Raw genomic sequence first — 15737 nt, forward strand, 5'->3', positions numbered from 1 at the left:
GGGTTGTTTGTGGAACCTGGGGTGTTACACCTGGCGACGGGGTCCGAGGGCTCGATGCCTCCCTCCGATGGGATTCCGTTACAAGATCATTCCCGCTGGTCTCGGAAATGTCCTAGGGTACCTCGGGAGCGCAGCCCGAGCCTTGGTTATGTATCGAACGTACCCATGATCATCCCTCGCTCGGCGTCTGAGGCGGCTGTGAACCCTTCGGGGGCCAGCCTTCGAACCCCTGATCAGTAATGGGCGCGGAGCCCGAGTAGCCTGAGGCAGCCGTGGAACCCTTCTGAGGGGCCGGCCTTCTAACCTCTGACCAGTAGTGGGTGTAGGGCCCACGCGATCTGAGGCGGCTGTCGAACCCTTCCGGGGGGCCAGCCTTCGAACCTCTGATCAGTAGGGAGGCTCAGAGCCTGGTTCCTTCACGGGGAAGGATCCTTTTTGGGGTATCCCCCTTTCCCGGTCCCTGTTGCAAGAGAGAGAAAGAGGAAAAAAGGAAAAGGATACAAAATCGAACAACGCGGCGTACCTTTTTTGACGCGGTTATTATGGCGAAGGCGAAGCGTCGCCTGCTTCTCCTGCCAGAGGCGCCGCCTGTCCCGCCGCGGAGTTAATGCGACGGGGCGAGTGGTTGGCGGGGCGGCCGTTGCGCATGCGCGAGCCATTCGAGGAACGGAGCACGGGCGCGTTGTCTTCACGCCGTGAGAGAGGGTTCTCTCGCTGCCCCTGGATGGGACGTGAGCTTGGCTGACGACGTGACTGCTGCTCCTGACCACCTGCCACCGTCATTACTGCCGGCCCATTTTTGGCCGCACTGACCGCCGCGCCAGGCTGGCGCTGCTGGGTCGTGCGCTGGGTCGCCTCGAGTCGCGGTATTGGTTCCGCAGTCGAGGAGGCGCGGTGGTGGCACAAGTGGCGGTGCAGTTGCATGCACGAAGCATTCGGCACGCCGGTTGCATGACGCGTGGGCCTGGGCCTCCATGCTGGGCGTGTTGGGAGTCGGCCCCTGCGTGGGCGGTGGCCCGCTCCTTCCCTCAGTGATCGGAGGGAAGGGCGGTCGTCGTCCATCAGTCTTCTGTTGCTCCGCAGGCCCTCCCCCATCGAGTGGGGTTGTTCGTACCTGCGGAGGTGGAACCGGAGTTCCGTTTGTAATGGCACTTTGAATGCCAGTGTTTTTGTTCATTGTGGCTGACGAGGCCTGAACATGTATGTAATTTTGGCATGGAGCCGTGTTTTTTCCTCATTTTCGAGCACTAAGACTCGCCTGTTGGTTGTCTGAACCGCTTCACCAAGCGTGAGTCGCCCTTTGTAAAGGTGACGAGTGAGGTATCCGTATCCCGGAGGCGTAGGAGTCCCTCGGCTCGGTCGGCCTTGTTGTCCGAGGCTTCTTTAGCTTAGTTAAAGGGACCCCTTGGCCGCTCTTCGATGAGCCGAGGCCAGAGGTAGCGGTATCAGCATGAACAGGGGCAGAGTTGGCTCGAAAAGGAAACCTGGTTGGTCGGAGCCCAGCCGGGTCGTCCGTTAGTGGGACCGACACCGGAGTTGACCAGCTGAGGCCTCGGGTCGGGCTGACGTCCTTGGAGGACGGCTGGACGAGGCCCCGGGGTGACCGGCCGAGCCGCCTGCTCGGGCCGGATTCCCGGAGAAGGCCCTGGCAGCGATTGCCCGAGCGTGGCGATGACGTCGTCCTTTAGAGTGGAGATCCTCGGACCGCGTCGCCGTCCGAGGCTAGGTCGGACCTCGCCGAAGGTGTCGTCGATGCCGAGGGTGCTGCTGCCCCCTTCCAGCGTCAAGACCCGAGCCTGCAGGATCGGATTGTCTTGACGCGTGTGTTTCCTGCGGCCGCCGAGGCCAAAACACATCCTCGCTGTGTTGTAAAGCCGCGTCTCTTTTCCTCTTGTTTCGAGTATCTGGACTTTTTTGTCGGTAACAGGGATGTTTGTGCGAGCGAGAGTTGCTTCTCGCGGAAGGTGATGAGTGAGGTATCCGTATCCCGGAGGCGTAGGAGTCCCTCGGCTCGGTCGGCCTTGCCGCTTACGCGCACTCTTACCCGTCCATGGGGCTCTGTCACCGAGGCAGTCGAGAAGGCTCGAAGGATCGCTTCGGTAGAAGAGCTTCCGAACGTGAAGACTTGTTCGGTCCGCGGAATCACTTATCCGAACGTGAGTTACTTATCGCAGAAGGTGATGAGTGAGGTATCCGTATCCCGGAGGCGTAGGAGTCCCTCGGCTCGATCAGCCTTGGCTGCTTACGTGTACTCCGTCGTTTTCAGGATCCACTTTTCGAAGTAGTCAAAAAGCACGAAAGACATTCTGGCAGAAAAGATCTTTCTTCGAGGAAAATTTCGACGCAGAGGGGGTTCCCCCCCTTTTAGCCCCCGAGGGAGGGTCGGGCTTTGCCGAGGCGAGGCCGACCCTTCCTTGATGACTAAACTTTGCGTGGGTGCGAGGTGTATGAACAACTTGAAAACATCTTAAGGGTAGAAGCGACGTAGCTGTTGGATGTTCCAAGCGTTGCCGTAGACCTCTCCTTGACTGTTGGCCAGCTTGTACGTTCCGGGCTTCAGAACCTTGGCAATGACGAACGGTCCCTCCCAAGGGGGCGTGAGCTTGTGCCTCCCTCGGGCGTCTTGTCGTAGCCGAAGCACCAGGTTGCCCACCTGGAGGCCTTGGGACCGGACCCCTCGGGCGTGGTAGCATCGCAGGGACTGCTGGTACCGCGCTGAGTGTAGTAAGGCCTTGTCCCGAGCCTCCTCCAGCTGGTCCAGCGAGTCTTCTCGGCTAGCTTGGTTGCTTTGATCGCTGTAGGCCCTCGTCCTCTGGGAGCCGTATTCCAGGTCTGTGGGCAAGACGGCCTCGGCCCCGTAGACTAGGAAGAACGGCGTGAAGCCCGTGGCTCGGCTCGGCGTTGTCCTCAGGCTCCAGACCACCGAGGGGAGTTCCTTCATCCATCGCTTGCCGAACTTGTTGAGGTCGTTGTAGATTCGAGGCTTGAGCCCTTGTAGAATCATGCCGTTGGCACGCTCTACTTGCCCATTTGACATGGGATGAGCCACGGCGGCCCAGTCCACCCAGATGTGGTGATCCTCGCAGAAGTCCAAGAACTTTCTGTCGGTGAACTGGGTGCCGTTGTCGGTGATGATGGAGTTCGGGACCCCAAAGCGATGGATGATGTTGGTGAAGAACGCCACCGCCTGCTCGGACCTGATGCTGTTCAGAGGTCGGACCTCGATCCACTTGGAGAATTTGTCGATGGCAACCAGCAGGTGCGTGTAGCCCCCGGGTGCCTTCTGCAAGGGGCCGACGAGATCCAGACCCCACACAGCGAAATGCCAGGTGATGGGTATCGTCTGCAGAGCCTGAGCGGGCAGGTGGGTCTGCCTCGCGTAGAATTGACACCCTTCGCAGGTGCGAACAATTCTAGTGGCGTCGGCCACCGCCGTCGGCCAGTAGAAGCCTTGTCGGAAAGCATTCCCGACAAGGGCTCGAGGCGCTGCGTGATGGCCGCAAGCCCCCGAGTGTATCTCTCGCAGGAGTTCCTGACCTTCGGCGACGGAGATGCATCGCTGGAGGATGCCAGAGGGGCTGCGGTGGTAGAGCTCCTTCTCATCGCCCAGCAAGACGAACGACTTGGCGCGCCGCGCCACCCGCCGAGCCTCGGCTCGGTCGAGGGGTAGCTCTCCTTGGTGGAGATATTGCAGGTACGGGGTCTGCCAGTTTCGATCAGGCGTGACCCCGCTTCGCTCCTCCTCGACGCGCAGTGCCTCACCCTCGGGGGCCGAGGGTACCTCGGGCTGAACCGAGGGCGCCTCGGGCCGAGCTGAGGGTGCCTCGGGCTGTGCCGAGGATACCTCGGGCTGGGCCGAGGGTACCTCGGACTGGGCCGAGGGCGCCTCAGGCTCGGGCGTGTCGTCGATCTTGACGGAGGGTTGATGCAGATCCCGGGAGAAGACGTCCGGGGGAACCGTTGTTCGCCCCGAGGCTATTTTAGCTAGCTCGTCCGCAGTCTCATTGTAGCACCGAGCGATGTGGTTGAGCTCGAGCCCGTAGAACTTGTCTTCCAAGCGCCGAACCTCATCGCAGTAGGCCTCCATCTTCGGGTCGCGACAGTGGGAGTTCTTCATGACTTGGTCGATGACGAGCTGCGAGTCACCGCGGGCGTCGAGGCGCCAGACCCCTAGCTCGATGGCGATCCGCAACCCGTTGACCAGAGCCTCATACTCAGCCGCATTGTTGGACGCCGGGAAATGGAGACGTAGCACATAGCGTAGGTGTTTCCCGAGGGGCGAGATGAAGAGTAGGCCTGCGCCTGCTCCCGTCTTCATCAACGACTCGTCGAAAAACATGGTCCAGAGCTCCGGTTGGATCGGAGCCGTCGGTAGCTGGGTGTCGACCCATTCGGCCACGAAGTCCGCCAATACCTCGGACTCGGCGAGGGCCTCGGCGTACTCCACGCACTCCACGTCGCATTTGAACGCGTGTTTGCCCATGATTTCCACCGCCCACTTTGCAATCCTACCCGAGGCCTCTCGGCACTGGATGATCTCCCCCAGGGGGAAGGATGACACCACAGTTACCGGATGAGACTCGAAGTAGTGTCGCAACTTCCGCCGTGTTAGGATCACTGGATACAGCAGCTTCTGAACTTATGGGTAGCGGATCTTGGTTTCAGACAGTACCTCGTTGACGAAGTAAACTGGCCTCTGAACGGGCAATGCATGCCCCTCTTCTTGCCTCTCGACCACAATCGCGGCGCTGACCACCTGAGTGGTCGCGGCGATGTAGACCAAGAGGGCTTCTCCGGCAGCTGGAGGCACCAAGATAGGCGCCTTTGTGAGGAGCGCCTTCAGGTTCCCGAGAGCTTCCTCAGCCTCAGGGGTCCAAGTGAAGCACTCGGCCTTCCTTAAGAGGCGGTACAGAGGTAGACCTCTTTCGCCGAGGCGTGAGATGAAGCGGCTCAGAGCCGCGAGACATCCCATGACCCTCTGTACGCCTTTCAAGTCCTTGATGGGCCCCATGCTGGTGATGGCTGCGATCTTCTCCGGGTTGGCTTCGATGCCCCGCTCGGAGACGATGAACCCCAAGAGCATGCCTCGGGGCACCCCGAAGACAGACTTCTCGGGATTGAGCTTGACGCCTTTCGCCTTGAGACATCGGAATGTCACTTCAAGGTCGGAAAGGAGGTCGGAAGCTTTCCTCGTCTTGACTACGATGTCATCGACGTAGGCCTCGACCGTGCGGCCAATGTGTTCGCCGAACACATGGTTCATGCACCGCTGGTACGTCGCGCCCGCATTCCTCAAGCCGAACGGCATGGTGACATAGCAGTACATGTCGAAGGGTGTGATGAAAGAAGTCGCGAGCTGGTCAGACTCTTTCATCCTGATTTGATGATACCCTGAGTAGGCATCGAGGAAAGACAGGGTTTCGCACCCAGCAGTGGAATCCACGATTTGATCGATGCGTGGCAGAGGGTAGGGAACCTTCGGACATGCTTTGTTGAGACCAGTGTAGTCAACACACATCCGCCATTTCCCCCCTTTCTTTCTCACAAGCACAGGGTTGGCAAGCCATTCGGGATGGAATACCTCTTTGATGAACCCCGCTGCCATTAGCTTGTGGATCTCCTCGCCTATGGCTCTGCGCTTCTCCTCGTCGAATCGACGCAGAGGCTGCTTGACGGGTCGGGCTCCGGCTCGAATGTCCAGCGAGTGCTCGGCGACATCCCTCGGTATGCCGGGCATGTCCGAGGGACTCCACGCGAAGACGTCGGCGTTCGCGCGGAGAAAGTCGACGAGCACTGCTTCCTATTTGGGATCGAGCCCGGAGCCGATCCGGATCTGCTTGGAGGCGTCGCCGCTGGGGTCGAGGGGGACGGCCTTAACTGTCTCCACTGGCTCGAAGTTGCCGGCATGACGTTTCACGTCTGGCACCTCCTTAGAGAGGCTTTCCAGGTCGGCGATGAGGGCCTCGGACTCGGCGAGGGCCTCGGCGTACTCCACGCACTCCACGTCGCATTCGAACGCGTGTTTGTACGTGGGGCCGACGGTGATGACCCCGTTGGGGCCCGACATCTTGAGCTTCAGGTAGGTGTAGGTGTGGTTGGGGACGGCCATGAACTTCGCATAGCATGGTCTTCCCAGTACCGCGTGGTAGGTTCCTCGGAAACCGACCACCTCGAACGTCAGGGTCTCCCTTCGGAAGTTGGAGGGTGTTCCGAAGCAGACAGGAAGGTCGAGTTGTCCGAGGGGCTGGACGCGCTTCCCAAGAATGATCCCATGGAAGGGCGCAGCGCCTGCTCGGACGGAGGACAGATCGACACGCAGGAGCCCGAGGGTCTCGGCGTAGATGATGTTGAGGCTGCTGCCTCCGTCCATGAGGACCTTGGTGAGCCTGACGTCGCCGATGACGGGGTCGACGACGAGCGGGTATTTCCCCAGGCTCGGCACGTGGTCGGGGTGGTCTGCTTGGTCGAAGGTGATGGGCTTGTTGGACCAGTCTAGGTAGACTGGCGCCGCCACCTTCACCGAGCAGACCTCCCGGCGCTCTTGCTTGCGGTGCCGAGCCGAGGCATTTGCCGCTTGCCCACCGTAGATCATGAAGCAGTCGTGGACCTTGGGGAACTCTCCTGCTTGGTGATCTTCCTTCTTGTCGTCATCGTGGGCCCTGCCACCCTCCGCGGGTGGCCCGGCCTTGTGGAAGTGGCGCCGAAGCATGACACACTCCTCAAGGGTGTGCTTGACGGGCCCCTGGTGATAGGGGCACGGCTCCTTGAGCATCTTGTCGAAGAGGTTGGCACCTCCGGGGAGTTTCCGAGGGTTCTTGTACTCGGCGGCGACAAGGTCCGCGTCGGCGGCGTCGCGTTTCGCTTGCGACTTCTTCTTGCCTTTCTTCTTGGCGCCGCGCTGAGTCGACGCCTCGGGAGCATCTTCCGATGGGTGGCCCTGGGGCTGCTTGTCCTTTCTGAAGATAGCCTCGACCGCCTCCTGGCCGGAGGCGAACTTGGTGGCGATGTCCATCAGCTCGCTCGCCCTGGTGGGGGTCTTGTGACCCAGCTTGCTCACCAGGTCGCGGCAGGTGGTGCCGGCGAGGAATGCGCCGATGACATCCGAGTCGGTGATGTTGGGCAGCTCGGTGCGCTGCTTCGAGAATCGCCGGATGTAGTCCCGGAGAGACTCTCCCGGCTGCTGCCGGCAGCTTCAGAGGTCCCAGGAATTCCCGGGGCGCACGTACGTGCCCTGGAAATTGTCGGCGAAAGCTTGGACTAGGTCGTCCCAGTTGGAGATCTGCCCCGGAGGCAGGTGCTCCAACCAGGCGCGAGCAGTGTCGGAGAGGAACAGGGGGAGGTTGCGGATGATGAGGTTGTCATCGTCCGTTCCACCCAGTTGGCAGGCCAGACGGTAGTCCGCGAGCCACAGTTCCGGTCTCGTCTCCCCCGAGTACTTTGTGATAGTAGTCGGGGGTCGGAACCGGGTCGGGAACGGTGCCCGTCGGATGGCCCGGCTGAAGGCCTGCGGACCGGGTGGTTCGGGCGAGGGACTCCGATCCTCCCCGCTGACGTAGCGTCCCCCACGCCTGGGGTGGTAGCCTCGGCGCACCCTCTCGTCGAGGTGGGCTCGACGGTCGCGGTGATGGTGCTCGTTGCTGAGGCGGCCCGGGGCCGCAGGCGCGGTGTTGCGTGTGCGCCCGGTGTAGACCGAGGCTTCCCGCATGAATCGGGAAGTCGCGGCATGAGGTTCCGAGGGGTACCCTGCCTTCGGGAGGCAGAGCTCTCGGCCCGTCGGACCGCGGCGCCTTCCAGGAGATTCTTGAGCTCCCCCTGGATTCGCCAGCCCTCGGTGGTTGATGGCTCCGGCATCGCGCGGAGAAGCATCGCTGCTGCTGCCAGGTTCTGGCCGACCCCACTAGATGCGGGTGGTGGCCTGACCCTGACGTCGTCAGCGACGCGGTGCTGGAAGCCCTGGGGCAGATGACGTATTTCTCCGGCCGGGGGTTGGCCCGCCCATGCCTGCCCGATGTCCCGGTGGATCGGCTCAAGCGCTCCTGCTCCCTCGTCGAGCCTGGCCTGCACCCCTCAGATTTGCTCGAGCTGTGGGTCATGGCCCCCCGCCTCAACAGGGACCACAGCTAGCTCCCGTGGGATGTCAACGCGGGGCACCAGCCTAGGGAGATCATCGTCCTCCGGCATGCCGAGATGATTGCCTTCAGAGGGACCCCCTAGATCGACGTGGAAACATTCGCGGCTTGGGCCGCAGTCCTCGTCGCCGAGGCTGCGGCTACCGTCGGAACAGTCGGAGAGGCAGTAGTCACATGCGGTCATGAAGTCCCGCATGGCACTGGGGTTGCCAAGTTCAGAGAAATCCCAACAGATGCTGGGCTCGTCGTCTTCCTCGGACCCAGAGGGCCCGTAGGTCGAGACATCCGTCAGCCGGTCCCAACGTGCGAAACCCCAGAGGGTTTGGACTCGCCTCTACGAGAGCGCCCGCCAAAGCGGGGTCGCTAGGCGGGTTGAGGCTGAATCCAAATGACGTGGGATGGGAATCGGTCGGTACCTCTCGGTCGACGAGCGGCGATAAAGTCACGTCGGGGACTGACTGCACCGTCGTCTCAGGTACGAGGGTGACGTCCAGCAAGCTTTTCGCGAGCGCGCTGGCGTCGTCCGCTTGCTCAGGATTGGCGTGTCACGGGGAGACGGCGCTCGTCTTCGTCTCAAGCGCGAAGTCGATACCCGGTGCGCCCCCCGTTGGGGTGCCGGCGCTGTCGACTCGCTCGACAGCCGACGAGGTGCTGCCTCCTGCTTGGCCTTGGTTGCCCTGCCTTCCCCTCCGTCGGCGGGGAAGAGGGCGGGATGAGCTCGAAGGTTGTTCTTCCACCACGCGGGGAAGACGTCGTCGATTCCGCCGCCGGCGGGCGGGCTGTCGGCCGCCACTGTCATTGTCACGCGGTGGTGGAAGGAGTATCATGTCGTAGCTGTCGTCGAGGGACATGAACTCAAGACTCCCGAAACGGAGCACCGTCCCAGGTTGGAGAGGTTGCTGGAGACTGCCCATCTGGAGCTTGACGGGAAGCTGTTCGTCAACACGCAGCAAGCCCCTACCTGGCGCGCCAACTGTCGGCGTTTCGAGACTGGGGGGTCCCTAGGCCGACGAGTGAATGTCGCCGCGTGCCCCAGCCCAGATGGGTCGAGCGCGAGGGCGAGCGCGAATGGGGGAGAGCGAGGCGGCCGGAGACCGGCGTGAGAGAGGTGGGAATCCCGCGGCCTTCGTGTTCGTCCCGTGCCCAGGTCGGGTGCGCTTGCAGTAGGGGGTTACAAGCGTCCACGCGGGAGAGGGAGCGAGTGGCTTCAAGCGAGCGCCTATCTCGTCCTCGTCCTCGCGCGGCCAACCCTCTCTAAGAGGGCCCTGGTCCTTCCTTTTATAGGCGTAAGGAGAGGATCCAGGTGTACAATGGGGGGTGTAGCAGAGTGCTATGTGTCTAGCGGAGGAGAGCTAGCGCCCTAAGTACATGCCGTTGTGGCAGCCGGAGAGATTTTGGCACCCAGCTGGTGTGATGTCGTGGCCGTCGGAGGAGCGATGGAGCCTGGCGGAGGGACAGCTGTCGGAGCGGTTGAGTCCTTGCTGACGTCCTCTTGCTTCCGTAAGGGGGCTGAGAGCCGCTGTCGTCACAGAGTATGCGGGGCGCCATCATTGCCTATCTGGCGGAGCGAGCCAGATGGGACGCCGGTCTTGTTCCCTGCGGCCCGAGTTAGCTCGGGGTAGGGTGATGATGGCGCCTCCTGTTGACATGGCTGGTCTGCGCCCTAGGTTGGGCGATGTGGAAGCTCCTCTGGAGCCGAGGTCGAGTCTGTCTTCCGTGGTCGAGGTCGAGTCCGAGCCCTTGGGTCGGGTGAGGCGGAGTTCGTCGTCTTCTAGGGCTGAGCCCAAGTCTGAGCCCTGGGTCGGGCGGAGCGGAGTTCGTCGTCTTCTGGGGCTGAGCCCAAGTCCGAGCCCTGGGTCAGGCGGAGCGGAGTTCGCCGTCTTCCGAGAATTAGCCCGAGTCCGAGCCCTGGGTCGGGCGGAGCGGAGTTCGCCGTCTTCCGGGACTTAGCCCGAGTCCGAGCCCTGGGTCGGGCGGAGCGGAGTTCGCCGTCTTCCGGGACATAGCCCGAGTTCGAGCCCTGGGTCGGGCGAAGCGGAGCTTCCTATGGTGCCTTCGGCTGGGCCTGACTGCCTGTAAGTCTCACTCTGTCAAGTGGCACCGCAGTCGGAGTGGCGCAGGCGGCGCTATCCTTCTGTCAGGCCGGTCAGTGGAGCGGCGAAGTGACGGCGGTCACTTCGGCTCTGCCAGCTGGGGGCGCGCGTCAGGATAAAGGTGTCAGGCCACCTTTGCATTAAATGCTCCTGCGATTTGGTCGGTCGGTGCGGCGATTTAGTCAGGGTTGCTTCTTGGCGAAGGCAGGGCCTCGGGCGAGCCGGAAATATGTTCGCCGCTGGAGGGGGGCCTCGGGCGAGATGGAAATCCTCCGGGGTCGGCTGCCCTTGTCCGAGGCTAGGCTCGGGCGAGGCGTGATCGAGTCCCTCGAATGGACTGATCCCTGACTTAATCGCGCCCATTAGGCCTTTGCAGCTTTATGCTGATGGGGGTTACCAGCTGAGAATTAGGAGCCTTGAGGGTACCCCTAATTATGGTCCCCGACACATACCATATATATATATTATCCATTGCATTCATTAGATTGCAACCTCGTTGACGGAGAATACGTGCTCATTCTTGAGCAAGGAGCTGTCCACGAGGAAGATCAGGAGCCAGCTCCCGAGCCTGTCATCGAGGATCTCCCCGCAGCCCCAGCAATTGAAGGCAAGCCCCAGTTTTATGCATAACCAATTTATATATGCTACTTTACTACACTTAATGTTTGTAGGCTTATAATGTGCACTTAAGTGTAGGAGTTGCTTGAAACCCTTAGTTGCATGAATTCAGGATTCCTTTTTGAGATGGATACTAGTATGCTAGGTCGAGTAGCTTCTTTACTAATTAGATCTTGGTAGAAGTCGAGTGATTTTTCTAGCACTCGCGCGAGGCCAGGAATTGATTGTATTCATCTTGATAACTGGATCTATGATGGTCTATGGACTTGGATCCAGGGAGGATGTCATGTCCATGAGACGGGAAAAGGAATTAAGGATTAATGTGTGGATACCTGAGTCAAGCGTTTGAACGTACTAAACACATGTCGGGAAATATGGTAACTGGTTAGCCTAGTACCTGAGTGAAGCCGGGCGCGGACTTTACCCCTCAATTGTCCTGAGACTGGGTCTCCCTTGCTAGCTATGGTGGATACAAGTGCGGTCACTGCACGGTGGCAGCCGGGGTCAGTGGAGCATTGTATGCCAAGGCAGTGAGTCCTGGCCGCGAACGGGGAATCGATGGGGACGGTTGACGTGTGTGGGGACGGAGTGCCCTGACATGTCGTGTGTTTAGGTTTTACCTTGCAAGGTTAAAAACTCGATTTGAATCGTCTGCTTCTCGCGGCTAATGAGACTGCTTGACCCCTTGTACTACATTGAGTAAGAAGTGAAATGAGGTTTTACATGAGATAACATGTTGATTGTATTAAATGATTGTTACCATGTATGCTTAGAAGGAGCCAACTTAGCTAAAAGTAATGATAGTAGAATTGGATAAGCTAAAAAATGATCTTAGACTCAGCTAGTGCTTTGGCAAACCAAACCCCTCAGCCAAACAACTGCATGGTCTAGAGGTAGAGGAGTAGATTCCTCACACCGGATAAGTCTAGCTGAGTATTAGTATACTCAGCCTTGCTTGTGGCATAATTTTTGCAGGTACACTTCAGGATATGGTTGATGGTGTGACTTGGCCTACCACCCTTCCACCGGGTTGGACGGTCGAGTGGGATGCTGCTCCAGCAGGAGAGGATCAGGAGGAGTAGTGGGCTAGGCCTTGCCCTATTCCTCACCTTTCGACGATATCGATTATCTGCTGCAATTTATCTTATGAACTTACTTTAGTTTACTTGAAAAACTTCGATTTATGTAATAACTCCAGTACTTTAATTTGAGGTTTCCTGTTTTATTGTATTTCTTCTGTGACTCACCTTCGAGTGAACTTGTGGTATTTGATCCTGGATAAGTGGCTTTGTTAGACTAGATCTGAGGGACTGACGGGTTATTCCGATTTAAGTGTGTTGCGACCTCTGAGGCGTGCTTAAGCTTGAATAATTCGGGCGGTTCTGCCACAGCTGGTATCGGAGCAAATACCACCACAGAGAAAGCAATAAAACATGAATACCAACTTTCAAAAGTCTAGAACTTGCCTAGAAACCAGTATTTGAATCATCAGGACTAGAACGTTAGACCTAGGACGAAAGGTCTTAGTAATAGTGGGAGAAATAGGTGGCTAATTAAGTAGGCCCTATAGGCCAGTCTTAGGATTTTTAAGGGATGCCCTAAAAAGCACCCTTCTGATTCGGAGAGGAGACGTTATTTTCAGCATGCATGCATTATAAAACTAAAAGGATTAGAAATTAAAGGAGTAAAAATTTGATCTAACCCTCTTCCTTTTAAACCACCCAGGCTCTTTTATTTTTCTTTCTTCCACCATAATCTTTACATCTGATCCTCTTCCACAGATGACTTCACCCACCCCCGCCAATGGAGGAGACACTCGTTTCAATTCCGATTTTCTTTTCTCACGATGGTTTTCCTTCCATCTTGTGGGAAGTGCTCAACTCTGCCAGTTACCCTACGCCCCTTCGTACACAGTGCAGTTGTATGAGGAGCATCGGGTGCCACGTTGCGGAGTCTGGCTGACTCTGGAGGCACATCCCCTTCAGCCGGGTTGGCGTTCCCTTGATTCCGAGACCGTTGGCTTCAGAACGGAAGACACCACCGATGCGGAAGCTATGAAGACCCTAACGACTTTCTGTGGCTACCATCCCCTGGAGATGGTGATGCACCCCTTGGGACTCTTCCCCGCTGAGAAGAGGGATGACCCCATGTGGTGCAACCGTGTGAGCCATGTGAAGGACGTATGGGCTATGTATCCTGACTTGGTTGGGAGGATCACTGTTTAGTGCATGAGCGAACTGTATTACCTATTGGCCCTGCAGAGCGATGCTATGGCACATCTTGCTAACCTCGCTCAGACCACCAAGCTCACCCTCGACAGCCGAGAGGACTTCGTGGTCGACTTGTCCTCAGAGTTGGTGGAGAAGGACCTACAAGTGGAACGGTTGAGCCAGCGCATCACCACCCTGGAACAACAAGTGGAGATCCGGGACAACACCATTGATGTCCTGGAAAACTAGCTCCATGATGTGCAGTAGGAGCTTGAGGAAGCTAATGACCACCTGGACATGCACCACCTGGAGATGGAGGCCAATGAGGCCAGAAGCGAGGGAGAAGAGGCTTCCGAGGAGTTAGGACCAGCCCCTGGTACCAATGCGACTGCCTCTGAGATGCCCCCTTCACCCGTATCCAGTGTCGCTTCCACTACTCAGGGTTGATGAGTCATTTTGACGCTTTAGGAGGATAGAAACCCACACAAGCTTAGTTGACGACAGATTTTGGACAAGGCTTACGGGTACTGTCCCCTAAAATGATGTAACCCATGAGAACTTTTGAGATCAGTGAAGTGATTGTAACCATGTTATCCTCGTTCGAATTAATGTTATGTTATGACATTTTCTTTCTGTATGGTACAAAGCATGTGTTCGGAATTATGAATTGGGATAACAATGGCAAAATCTCTGTTTTCAGATGGCAGCTAGGCAGCGTCACGAGCAGAACGAGCAAGTTCCCCTGCTACCTCCTCCAGCTCCCACGGTGCAGGAGCTGATGGCTCAGCAGAATGAAATTTTGCGACAGCTCTTGCAGCGCTAGCCCCATCCTTAGCAGCATGGTGGAGGCCAGCCCCAGCGACCTCCGGCCACGGCGACCTACCAGGAGTTCCTGAGTATGCAGCCGCCCTTGTTCACCAGAGGATCCGTTGGACATTGACGTGTGGTTACGCGTCATGGAGTCCAAGTTTCCCCTCCTCTTGGGAGACTGCCCTGATGACACCAAGGCTCGCTTCACCGCGCAGCTGCTTTGCGGACCTGCTCGGACATGGTGGGACCATTTCCGCGCCATGCTACCTGCTGGTCATGAAGTCTCTTGGGAGGAATTCAAGGCTGCCTTCAGAGGACACCACATTCCAACTGGGATTCTCGACCGCAAGCTGAATGAATTCCTGGCGCTCAATCAAGGAACCTGCATGGTATTGCAGTATGCTCAGGCCTTCAACGACCTGTGCCAGTGCGTAGGGTATCATGCTGATTCTGATGAGAATAAGAGAGACCGTTTCTGCAGGGGTCTCAACACCAAGTTGCGTGAGCGTCTCAACACTGTTCGGGCTGATAGCTTCAATGAATTGGTTAACCTGGCCATCTCACAGGAAGACTGTATTATAGCTCACCGGGCAGAGAAGAAGAAAAAGGTGCCAATGTCAGCACCCTCCGCTCAACCCCAGAGGTTCAGGATTGTTTCCCACAATCAGAGCAGAGGATTTCAGCAGCAGGCAGGTAGATGGGTGATCAAGCCACCTCAGCAGCAGCAGCCAACACCCAACCGTTTTCCAGCTCCCGCTCCAAGGAACAATCAGCCTCCGCAGCAGCAGTTCCACCAGGGAAATGGGCACAAGTGCTTCACTTGTGGCAATGTGGGCAATTATGCCAAGAATTGCCCAAGGAACCAGCAGAGGCAGATGCCAGCACCCAATCAAGACAGAGGGAGGAAGCAGAAGGTGCAAGTCAGGCAAGGGAAGCTCAACTTCACTACTCTAGTGGAGTTACCTGAAGGAGCCCCCATCATGACTGGTACCTTTTCAGTTTTTAATCAACCTGCATTAATTCTGTTTGATTCTGGTGCATCTCATAGCTTCATTAGCCAAAAGTTCAGTGCTAAATGTCAATTGCCTTTCTGGAATACTCGAGGGTCTTTTATGATCGCAACGCCAGGAGGCAAGGTTGCAACAAACCAATTAAATCAAGCGTGCCTATTCGGCTGGGAAGCCACATTGTCAAAACCACCCTCCTTATTTTAGGATTGGAAAATGTGGACATTATCCTGGGAGCCAATTGGATGACCTGGCACCAAGTGGTGCTAGATATAGCCAGCCACATCGTTGAAATTAAATCCCCAATCTGTGGGAGTTTCACCTTATTTCTCCCCAGCCAAGATTCTACTCGATCATGTGCTTTTGCTATGATAGAGTTACCTTTGAAGAAGATCCCAATGGTCTGTAAGTATGGAGATGTTTTTCCTGATGAATTGCCAGGGATGCCACCGGACTGGGATATTGGATTCGGCATCGAGTTGCAATCGGGAACGACACCTATTTCCAAGAGGCCTTACCGGATGCCACCCTCTGAATTGGCAGAATTGAAGAAGCAACTGCAAGAATTGTTAGACAAGGGTTTCATCCGCCCAAGTACTTCGCCTTGGGGATGTCCAGCTGTTGGGGGCCTTCGGTTTCCGAAGGTCCTCAAAAACATGATTTAACGATGTTTCTGGAGTATAATGTGTGAACAGGTATCTTCGGACTCGAATCGGTACCACAGTAGGAGAAGCCCAAAGAATACGAAGGTCGACACAGCGCCGAAGCTGTGAGCAGGAAAGCTTCGGCGTGATAGCAGAAAAGGAAACCGACTTAAAGATGAAAAGGCTATCCAGACCTCGGTGGATTACTATAGAATTACTATCAAAT

The sequence above is a fragment of the Zea mays genome, chromosome 9 (genome assembly GCF_902167145.1).
Source record: "Zea mays cultivar B73 chromosome 9, Zm-B73-REFERENCE-NAM-5.0, whole genome shotgun sequence".
Lineage (NCBI taxonomy): Eukaryota > Viridiplantae > Streptophyta > Magnoliopsida > Poales > Poaceae > Zea > Zea mays.